This window comes from Lycium barbarum, chromosome 9, assembly GCF_019175385.1.
Source record: "Lycium barbarum isolate Lr01 chromosome 9, ASM1917538v2, whole genome shotgun sequence".
NCBI classification, from domain to species: Eukaryota; Viridiplantae; Streptophyta; class Magnoliopsida; order Solanales; family Solanaceae; genus Lycium; species Lycium barbarum.
The window spans coordinates 114,150,174-114,162,236 of NC_083345.1; positions in this window are offsets into that span (position 1 = coordinate 114,150,174).

A 12,063-nucleotide genomic window follows, 5' to 3' on the forward strand; every position below is an offset into this window, starting at 1 on the left:
ATGGAAAGAAATGTCTTCCTAAGAAAGTAAAGTAATATATGTATATGGACCGGGCTACACGTTCCGCAGCAATATGTTATAGTATATGCACATATGGATCGAGCTGCACGTTCCGCAGCGTCAAGCATGCATGGTATTCACCCAAGGGCACTTATATGCACAGGTTATTTTTCTACCTCATGATATGCTCGGTATTTCTTTGATGTCATCATCCATGTTCTATATTTCCTGTATGTTATTATTCATGCCTTACATACTCGGTACATTACTCGTACTGACGTCCCTTCTTGTGGACGCTGCGTTTCATGCCGCGCAGGTCAGCAGGTAGACAGATTTGACCCCTAGAAGCTCCATCAGCAGTACTGTGTCAACGCTCCAGTTGTTCCGGAGCCTCAGCTTCTTGGTACTACTTTTGTGTACATATTCGGGCGCGGTAGAACCCGGCCCTTCTTGTATATATATGTGTGCTATGTTTAGAGGCTCGTAGACAGATATGTACAGTCAGATGGTTTGTACTTTTGTTCGTTGTGGGGTTGTATAACATGCTAGCAGATTTTATTAACACCTGATTACGGTCACGCTATTAATGATAGAATTAAGTAAAAAAATAATAATAACGGTATAACTTATGTGGCCCACTTAGTAGTAAGAGTATGACACGATCTAAGGGGTGCTCGGTACAAGTACCGGGTACCCGTCGCGGCCCCTAGTCGGGTCGTGACACTTCTGATTACCACTGGTGATTGAACCTCGGGAGCAGACGTCGATGAGCTAGACATAAAATCTATTATTGGGTAATATGCATCATCAGTTGCAGGCATCGTTGAGCTGGGCATATCTTGATCAAAACGAACCTCTTCCTCATCAACCAACTGGTGATCCACGGGACCTCAACCCCGTCTGTTACCTGATTGGCGTCCTCTACCACGGACGCAGGTCTTGGTACATTAGGACGTTGATGACGAGACACTTGCACAGTAGGCGGCTTAACATACTCTGCTGGTGGTGTATAATTGGGAGCGAAACTCAACATCGTCCCCAGAGAGGCAATAGCCATGGACTCTGTATTAATGTGGCTAAACATCTCTGCTATTTCCTTCACTTCATTAGACTTGGTTGGATCTTGGATAGTCTGCTGAGCCAACCTGTACGATTCTTGATGTCCTAAAGCCTAAAAAAAAATTACAATATTTGATAGTGGTCTAAGACACATATAAAGACATCAAACATCTAATGTAATGTAATGTACGTACCAGTGCCTCATGCCTGCCTGCCATGTGTTGGTATCCTCTATCCACTTTATGCGCAGGATTTCCTATGAAAGTGCGTGAGTGACGTCGATACCAACAAAACTACTCTGATAATGACTCTGGGTCTTGAGTTTCATACTCAGCCAGAATTACCCTTTGTAAACGATTTTCCCACAAAAAGTCTGTTTGTGTAAAATTTTGTTGATCCTCCACTGTTATAGCATACCGCTTGTCACGTTTGTAATGAAAAGGATCAATCTCAGCACATGGTCCCGGAATATGTTGCTTTCTACTGAACTGTCTGAGAACGCGGTCTACCATATGCCACTCTCGATAGATCCCACAAATAAGGGGAACCTGCGCCATCCAAATAACTTGGCCACGCCGACACCACTCAGGGAGTCCATTAATGATGGCCTCTGAATAAGGCTGCCACACAAACTACGATAGAAAGAACATAAAATTACATGATAATAAAATAAATAAATTACACATAAACGTAACTATTATATTAAAACGCCATTAACAACCATAATTATGATAAAATACCTGACCATCTGTTAGGTTGTCCAATACATCCCTACGTATGGATAGCACAACACATGCCTCATTTTCGCGAGCTTTACGATGAGTTCACTTTCGTGCAAGAGCCATGTGTGGCTGAAGGGCCTGGGTGGTGGCTGCATCGGTATAATTCGCTCCCAAGCCCAAACCTATATTAAAAATTTAAAATAAATACATAAAAACCTTATAACTATCAAATAGGACAACCAAATAAAATTATATAATTTTAAAGGTCACGTACCTGCAATAAGGAAATGAATCCACACACATCCTTAGCTTTCCTCAACGAAGCGCGACATAAACAAGTATACAAATATGGCAATGCAGCTGCTCCCCAAGCTTGTCTACTCATTGCTCTAAGGTCACGCATGTCAAGAAAATAGTCTAAATTAAGTAAGTCACCGGACTTATCCGGAAATATCGTGCCGCCACAAAGCCATAGCAAGTACAACCTAACCCGCTGTTGCACATCAATTTCTGGGGTCTGATCTGTAATGTCATCTAAGCCTCTAATATATTCAATTAATTTATGTACTTCTAACCTACTAACACCATTAAAACAATCTAGACCGGGTGCCCAACCAGTAAGCTCATGGATCAATTGTTGCCACCCAACAATACCTATATTTCTAGCATTAAGATCATTCAAGGGATTATCATAAAAAACCAAGCCAAACATGTGCTCAATATCTTGTAATGTGATGGTCGCCTCACCTGTATGCAGATGAAAGGTGTGCGTCTCAGGACGCCATCTCTCTATAAGTGCAGTGATGACTGCCCAATCATATGATACACATCCTACCTCTACTACTCCCCTAAATCCACACAGGACAAAGTAGTCAAGGATGCGAAGATGAAAAGGATGACGCCTCACGTGCTTCCAAAATTCGGTATCCGCGCAGCGAGAAAACAGGCATCCGGTCGGTCCTCTCAAGGCACCATCCCACACAACTTGTGATCGATGCTTCTCCTGGAGTGTTAACACATCGTATACTTCTGGCCCCAGATGTACGCATACCCGTGGAAACTCCATACCTTATATAAAAAAAAAATGAAGTCCAGATCAAGCTATTTGGAGTAACTCACTATTAAAAAAAATATATTATTCCAATTTTAGCAGAACAAATATGTACTGGCTAGGTAAAGCCAACTTCCATACGCCTTATTTAGAAACCACTGATAGTGGACCACATTAATACCTATAAGGTATAGACAAAATAATTGTCCACCCACTTAGACTTAGGTCCCATATAATAAAGCATTATCATGACATTTTAAGTATCTTTTTTTTTGGGCTACTGAGGCATCAATTAAGTTTCACTTTTCTGGCTATATAAATATCACATTAAAGGTACAATGAAAAACAATTAGTAATTCAGATCTTTTATATAACAATCCACAAAAATAACAGCAACATAACAACAAATTTCTTCAAAAGTGCTACTAAACAAATCGGACCTTTTATATAATAATGCTTCTAACAATCATATCTTAAGTTCAAATTAAAATAACACAAATAACACAAACATATATCTTATTAAAATAACACAAACATATATCTTATTAAAATAACACAAATAAAAAATAACAATTAAGATATATAAGACAAACAGATCTACATCTACTATAAATATACAATATTATATGAGTTAGAAAAAATACCTTAATTTAAATAGCAACAAAAGATAAAGATGAAGAAGTTGCTCCAAATATTAGACTGTAATGCAGGGTTTAAAAAGAAAATAAATGGAGGAGAAGGAGATGGAGAGGTTCTATAACTTCAAAAATGGAGAAATGGAGGAAGAGGCGGAGGAGAAAGAGCTGAAAATTTAGGGCAACAAAAATGAGTCGTGGAACTGTCCACGTTTCACAATTATATATTGTAAAACGTGGACTGATCCACGTTATACATTTTAATTTTTTTTTTAATTTTTCGGTGATTGCTCTGACAGACGAAAAAAAAAAATGAGGTATAACGTGGATCAGTCCACGTTATACTCGTTTTGGTATATAAATTTTTTGCTATCCCCTTTTGGTTTATATCGTGTATTTTTATACCCTTTAAGCTCCGAACTTCAATTATTTTTGTCTTTTGGTACTAATTTACTTTGTTGAAATTGACAGGTAAATTTCTGGAATTATTGGAGCAACAATGATAAGTGACCTATATTGATCAACCAAAGGTACAATTGGAGGCAATGGCGGAAGAAAAAGGAGAAGACTATGCGGCTTTGTATCTCAAGCAAGACACTACTATTGTAATTGTTGTCATAGAAAAATTATGTATTGTAAATATTTTCAAAGCTAACTATGTAATTGTTGACACCCAATTTTGTCCCTCCTTTATTCCAATTTATTTCCTCGGGCTTCTATATTTATTGACGAGTTAAACACTTTATTTTCGCTATTATTAATTTTCACTATTTTACTATCAACGTTACTAGCATTACTTTATCACAAAGTTCAAAATGATTAGTCGTCATTTTGTTTTCAGATTTTTGTACTCGTTAAATTAATTATACTTTATCAAGTCCTTTATTTTCTACATATTAATCACTAATTATCATAGTATACATTGTACTAGTTATTAAATTAGAAGCCCAAAAATAATTTAAATAAAGGAGGAAGGATTCATATTTTCAGCCAATTAATAGCCCAAAATACAAACATAATATGCCCCAATCCGCAGCCCATTCAGTAATTCACTAACCAGCCCACTTAAAATCTATCACTTACCCAATAGTCCAGCCCAACCGAAATTACCCGACCCGGCCCACGTTAAAGCTTATTCATCATCCCCCTAAAACAAAACCTAATCAGACGCCGCACTCTCTTCTTCACGCCTCACCCCTTTGTCTTTCCTCCCCTCTGTCTTCTTCAACAGATTCGACAAAACCACAGAAATCTTTCGCAAAAAAATAGGCCTTGCATGGCCATTTGGGGAAAAAAACAATTAATGGTCGGTCCTTCTCCCTCAGATTTTCAACGGTTGAAAGCTTTGGGTTTTGTTTCTTTCACCGTCCTCTGTTCGAATCTGATTTTACTTTAATGGTTTTGTCCATTTATGAAGGAAAAATCAATTCCTGTGATTTTCTCGAGTACAGTTTTAAAAGAGGTTTTGTCCATTTCCCTTTGTGTCTGATCAGTGTCATATTCACCAACGTTCTGATTTGAAAAGGAATTCAACTTCGAATCCCGCCCAAAACGAGTGACAAACCCTAGTTTCGTCTACTATAAATACGGCCATATACTTCAGCCGATGGGGGATTGACTGGAAATTATCATCGAGCCATAGCCTCACTCTAAAAAAAAAGAACAGCCAACATATTACTCTATTTTCACTTTTTGGTTTGAAACTTTAGTTAATTTAATCGGGTTCGGGTTCGTTCGTGTTCGAGTGTGTACCCTAGTTCACTGCACTCGAGGAAGGCAAACAATCTTTCTTTAAGTAGTTTCATTTCAGTTTTAGTAGCTTAAGAAGTAGTTATATGTTCTTACATGTTTGTTTCAGTTGGTTGAATCTCAGTTTAATGACTTGTAGTATTATGCATGCTCAGGATTAGTTAGTTTGATTTTGGTTTTAACAATGTTTGTATGTTCATGTCTTAATTTGGTTCGGGTTTAATTTCTGTTCAATAGTTGAATAGCATTATGTATGTTCCTGTTTTAATCAGTTTGATCTCGGTTTGGTGATTAATAACATCTATAGGTTCATGTATTAGTTTGGTTTTAACTTAATCTTATCTTGTTTGATTCTGTAGTCATTCAGCTTTATGTGCATTTGGAAGATTAGTCATGTAGATTTTAAAACTCATTTGTATATTTTGATTAAGTTATAAGTCAGCTTTAGGTCGGCAACCTGTTAGTTATGCAGATTTGTATTTTATCAGTGTTTTGAATCGTCTTGTCAAGTTGAAATATGAATTATGTGATTAAAACTAATTAGTCATGAGTTTATTAAGTCTAGAACCTTAATTCAGTCGTGTCTGGTAAGATTACAGTCAGTTATGTGTGATAAAGTTTAGGATCTGTTTTACCCAGAAGTAATAGTATGGTTAAGCTTCATTTTTGAAACGATTACAATTTGGCTTAACTAATCATTGTGTCTTGTTGGCTGCTGATCGTTTACAATGTTGTCCCAAACCCATTTTAAGCTCATATCTCTCTTTTAACTGCAAATATACTTGATGTTTCTTTTTCTTTTTTTTTTCTCCCTCTCTGAGAACTAGCTGAAATTTTCAAACCTCAAATGTTACCTGTTTCCTTTCTCTGTAGCTATTCACTGGATGTCGTTGAATTTCAAAATCTTTAAGGGTATCCAAAATCATGTTATTTTTAATAAACTTGAACTCTTGAATCTTTTGGGAGACATGTTTGACTTTCTCATAAGAATGCCATAGATTTAGGAAGTTCCAAAATAGAATGTGCATACTGTGATATGGATGAAATGGTGTATCGTTTATGGCATTGGACCAATCGTCATATACAGATGTGGAAAATTAGAATTGCTGGTCTGGTGGTAGTTAAATTCAGGCCACACTTCGATGAACAAGTCATGGAACGTGATTACTTGACTTTTTTTTTTGAGTTGGCTGTGCTGATTCTTCAAATGTGAGAGTTTACGTAGCAGACTTAAGTTGGGAGGATTGGATGGTAGTATAGAAAGACGATATACAAAACTAATTATCAGAAAAGATAAGCATGCAAAAAGTTGATACTTAATCAAGAATTTTATTAATAAAAGAAAAAGAAACTAAGTTAGTACTGAGACATAGTTACAAGTTGTGCAAGATTCCAATTATGTTTGACATAGCATCCACATCCTGTACAAAGACTAGGTTGCACCAAAAAGCTATCATGGAGGCAGAGCTAATTTTAAGGTTAAGTATTTCTCTTGCCTTCAAAAATTATATGGTTCCTTTCGGTCCAAACTGTCCACAAATGCTCTAGGGGATAGTATTCTGATTTTGTGAGTTCTCTTATTCAGTCCATTTTGCACTTTTCACATCCGTTATAGTTGGTCATGTTCGATATTGGAATTTGTTTATTTCTTCAGATTGTTGACGTTATAATAAATGTAATATTTTGAATTTGTTTGGTATAAGTTCTTTCATTTTCTTCTTTATCTTCCATAATTGCCTTAATCGGGTTTTCTTTCTAATCCTATTTTTCTTTTCCTTTGCATGAACACCGGAGCCGAAGAGTTTCATTTTGAGACTCAACGACACCTCTTACGGAAGTCCGCGCACCATTCATTGTCTATTAAGCAAAAATTGCGGAATGTTGCCACTACGTCGTGAATACCGAAATGGCTTTTGTCATCCCATGTTGCCATTTTATTTATCTGATGGTGTGATTAAACTTGCTTATGTGACTAACCTTTGTTTGCTGTTGAGTAATTCACTACTTAGATTTTGGTTACGTCATAAGTTGCATTTGATATTTCACTCTAGTTAATATGCAAAGGACTAGTTATTTAATGTTGGGCTTTGCTTATATTTTTTCACCAAAGGGACGTATTTTATCAAAAACTTTCATTTTCTAATAAGTCTGATCTTTCTTTGAACATAAGAAGAACTATCTTAATTTCTTTCAATGTCTCATAATCGCATCCCCGACAAAACTTAATATTTTCAATAAAGATTAAAGATTATTACTAGTATAATTTGCAAATGAGAAAATTGATTTTACAAGAAGAGCTTTATAAAAGGAGTTGATACAAATGTTTCTTTAAATTAATTTAACTAGCTCCCTCTTAACACCCGCACCATAAACATTTTTACGCTCATGTTCTACACTTAGCCTAATTAATTATAAGTCCGGTCGGTTAATCATTATTAATGGAATTTAAAGGATGTCTAATACCTTCCCTTTAAATTAATTGAACTCGTACCTAGAATCATTTGGTTTCGTAGACTTTAAAATAAAATTAACTTTAGATAATTACTTTAATTAGCCTTAGGTGTCCTAATTCACCATAAATAATTAGGTGGCGACTCCTAACTTTAATCAACTCCGGAATTACCGGAATGTTATAAACTATTTTGACTTCGATTAAAATAGGGTATAATAGTAATTATGTGTAAGTTGAAACCTACTTTGGAACCTAAAATTTTAATTTTTGCAATGTTATAGAAATTCTTGAGTTAACAATGCTTATGGTGTATTATTCAATTTGTAGCAATGGAGTTTCTGTAATAATGACTAAACACTATATATAATTGGCAAAAATATGATTATACATCTTCGTCTTTCGTAGCAATTTTTATTTTTAAATAGCTGTATTTTTAGGTATTTTGTGGCAAAATGAATAAATTTTTAGCTACGTACAAAAATGTTTGTGGCAAATACTTCAATTCATAGCTATGACTTTCGAACTCGTAGCTAAATACAAATATTATTGCCACGAGACTAAAATATAAAATAGCCACAAAGTTTTAATTTTCATAGCAAACAAATTAAGTCTTTTGCTACAAGAGAATAATATATTGTGCCTACAATATAAAGATTGCTACAAATTTTAGTGTCGTGGCAAAAGAGTAAAACTATTTGCTACAAGTATATATTTTGTGGCAAAAAATTTCACAGCTACAACACAAAAAAATCGTAGCAATAAGTATTAGTCCTTAGCCACGGATCATGTAAAGTTGTAGCTAACTTTTAGCTACGCTACTTCTAGCTACGAACGCTACGGAAAAAAAAAATTGTAGCTAAAGTTTTTAGCCACAAAAATTTTCATATTTAGCTACAATGTATTTCGTAGCTACATGTACTCTGTGTTGCAGTAAGAGAGCTGAAAATTGTGAGAGAAGTTATACGGTTTGGCCACACAGAGACCAAAAAAAAAAACGGTTATTCACACTTTGAACCTTTATTTGATCTTTGCTACTTGTCACTTAAACTTTTTGGTTTTCTGTTGTCAATGACTCAAAATAATGCTTACTATTGTATCGGTTGAACTGTATACTCCCCTTAATTAAAAGCTTTAGTTGTTAGATACAAACTTTATTCACACTACACCGAACGTAATTTTGATCTTGCTACTAGCTTGTCACTAAAGCTTTTTAGTTTTCTATTGTCAATGCCTCAAAGTCTCAAAATAATACTTACTACTTTACATGGTTGAACTGTATAACTACCTTTTTCGAAAGTTTAATTTGAAATGTATAACTACTTTATTTGAAAGTTTAAGTTGTTAGATAAGGAAAAAATTTGTTTAGTTAACTATATCTTCAACAAAAGTCCTTTCATGTGGCGAGTCTTTTGTGGGCTAATCATTTGAAAATTCTTTTTAATAATAAGTGTCAGTGAGACTTGAACCCATGATCCTCATTTGCACTGATATCATGTTAAGAAAATGAACTCATGCCAAACACAAGAGATTGACTTAGGTCCACTTGTTTTCATAAGAAATTTAGAATTAAGACGTTTGACTTCAAATGCACATCTGAATATTAAGATGTTATTTCGAAAGGACTATAACATTCATGTGCTAATTTATTACCCCTAAATTAAAATCTGAATACTAAATATTTAAGACTGTTTGCTTTCTCATTATATATATATATATATATTTATATTTAAATTTTATAAATATTAAAGTCAAATAAAATACTAATTAACCTGCTACTATTTCAACATTTTTTATAAAAAAAAATTATATGGAGGTTGGTGGTGTTGATGTCGACCGTTAACGGTGGTGGTTGTGGGTGACGATTGGGGCGGTGGTGTTGGCTGACGGTTGTGAATAGTAGCTAGTATAAATGGTGGTTATCAGTATAGTAGTGGTTAATGGTGGTGATTGATAGTTGATGTTGATGACCGATAATTGTGGAGGATGATAGCTAATTAATGATTGTACTAATTGATAGCGACAAACGATGATATATAGTAATGGCTGATGGTGGAGATTATGTAAGCTAACGGTACATTATATACCTTTAAGCATGGTTTATTCTGAAGGTACTAAACGTGGGTTCCAAGGACAAACTTTAACCAACCAACCAAGTTTTGGCAGGGTTCTCAACTGTATAGGACATGCATGGTCCATTGTGACTCAATAATATAATGGTACAATGAAGCTATTAATAATCTTGGGCTCCAAGGACAAACTTTTTCACTTGGTCTTTAACTTCATAAAAAGGGATTTAAAAATTTTAAAGGTTGAACCTATAGCTACTGTCAATCAATAAAATGATTCTTTTTCCTTTTCAGTTTTTTGGGTCAACCAAATTCATAATGAGAAACTGTTGATGACTGAATGCGATAAGTAGTATTCAAGAAAAAGATAGAAAAAAGGATGCCATAATATACTCATATTCAACAGTACAAATAAGAACAATAGCATCATCCCTTTAATTTGTTTAATACAATTATACTCTATTTATTTCTATCTTATTCTTTGGCTGCAGAACTCAATAAAGGAAGGGAAACAAAAGAAATAAATAAATAAATAAATAAGAAATCATATCCTCCAAAAACTCTTGATAGTCGATTACTTGCTCAACCAAAAATCTTCATGGATCATTTACAGTACCGAAGCTCCAAAGAAATTTGTCTTTCCAATCTAAGTTGTCTTCTAAAATTAGCAATAAACGCCTCCGCTCTCTTATCAACGTCATTTTCATCATCGCCATCATTACTGACATTATTGGGACCAACAGTACTTCTGATTCTTTGAATACAACGTGTAGAAGGACCCTCTTGTCGTTCAAATTGATCATCATTCTCGCGTATTACATCGTACAAGGAGAAGCTCCAAGATTTCTTGAATAACTTTATAGGATGCTTCCTTTGAAAGCTTAGGATTTTTTAAGTTAATTTCCATTTGTGCATTTTAGAGCTAAGTAGAAATGTTATCTTCTTGGTCGCTTTGCTCATGAGTGACTTTAACAGTAACCAATTTTGTGTTTTCATGGCTAAGTTTTTGCTAGAGAAGATTAGTTTGGTGTTTTGCGTTGGAAAGAGTGGGAAATATATGAAGTGATTCAGCTAAGGGGTCTCTTATATATATAGAGGAAGAAAGAAGAGAGAGAGAGTTGATAAATTGTGAGAGAAGTTACACGGTTTGGCCAGCAAAGTTCAAAAAATAAAAGAAAAACTATTATTCACACCATAGAGTTGAACCTTAGTCTGACCTTTCCTATTTGTCAGAAAAACTGTATGGTTAATTTAATCTTTCCTACTTGTCACAAAAACTCTTTGGTTTTCTGTTCTCAATGACTCAAAATATTATTTACTACTACCACTACTTGATCAAATTGTAGACGATCTTGTCTAAAAGTTTAAGTTGTTAGATAAGATATTGCTTTATTTATTTAATTATATCTTCAACACGTCTTTTTACGTGCAAATTTAATTCTTTTTTATGAGCTAAACACTTGAAAATTGTCTCTGTTAATAGGTGGCGGTGTGTGAGACTTAAACATAGGACCTCTACTCGTACAAATACTCATGTAAACCTTAGGCCTAACTTAATCTCAAAAGCTAACCTATTTTTTTTTACATGTTATCCGGGCCAAACTCATCCGTATTCAACTAGTTTACCCAATATTGAGTCTATATATTATGTTATCCATGCTCCAATATAATTAACTAGGCTGGGCATAAAGGAGTGTTAGATTGCCACATATATAGGTCGAGGGAATGGGTTGTTGTGTGCCCTTCTTTGGGGTTGGCCCGGTCCGACCAAGGGGAAAGGGGACCACAGGATTGGGGTAGGGAAGGGGGGGGGGGGTCAGGGACCAGATAAGTGGGCCTGATTTTGTGGAATTTTAGTTGAACCTGCTCACTCCCACAACTAGGGCTGGGCATAAAACACCAAAAACCGAATTACCGAACCGAACCGGCTATTTCGGTATTCGGTTCGGTTTTCGGGAATAAAAGTATAAAATTTGATATTTCGGTTTCGGTATTCGGTATTTATAATTATACCGTTCGATAATTCGGTAAATACCGAATACCGAAATAAATACCAATATACAGGCCCATTGTATTAAGATTATTAGTCCAGCCCAATAGGCCTACCCGTCATTCACTTCACAGTTCACACCAGTAGACACCAAAGTCCAAAGACCTAAAAGGCTAAAATCCCTAGTCGACTCGTCACACACACACACTCTCTGTTCTCATTTGACATTTCCAATTCCCTCTCACACAAAAAACAAATTTCGAGGTACACCGAATTTCTGAAAAAGATAGTATTGTAGAGAAAGGAGGAGAGAAAGATAGTATTCCGACTTGTCCCTAA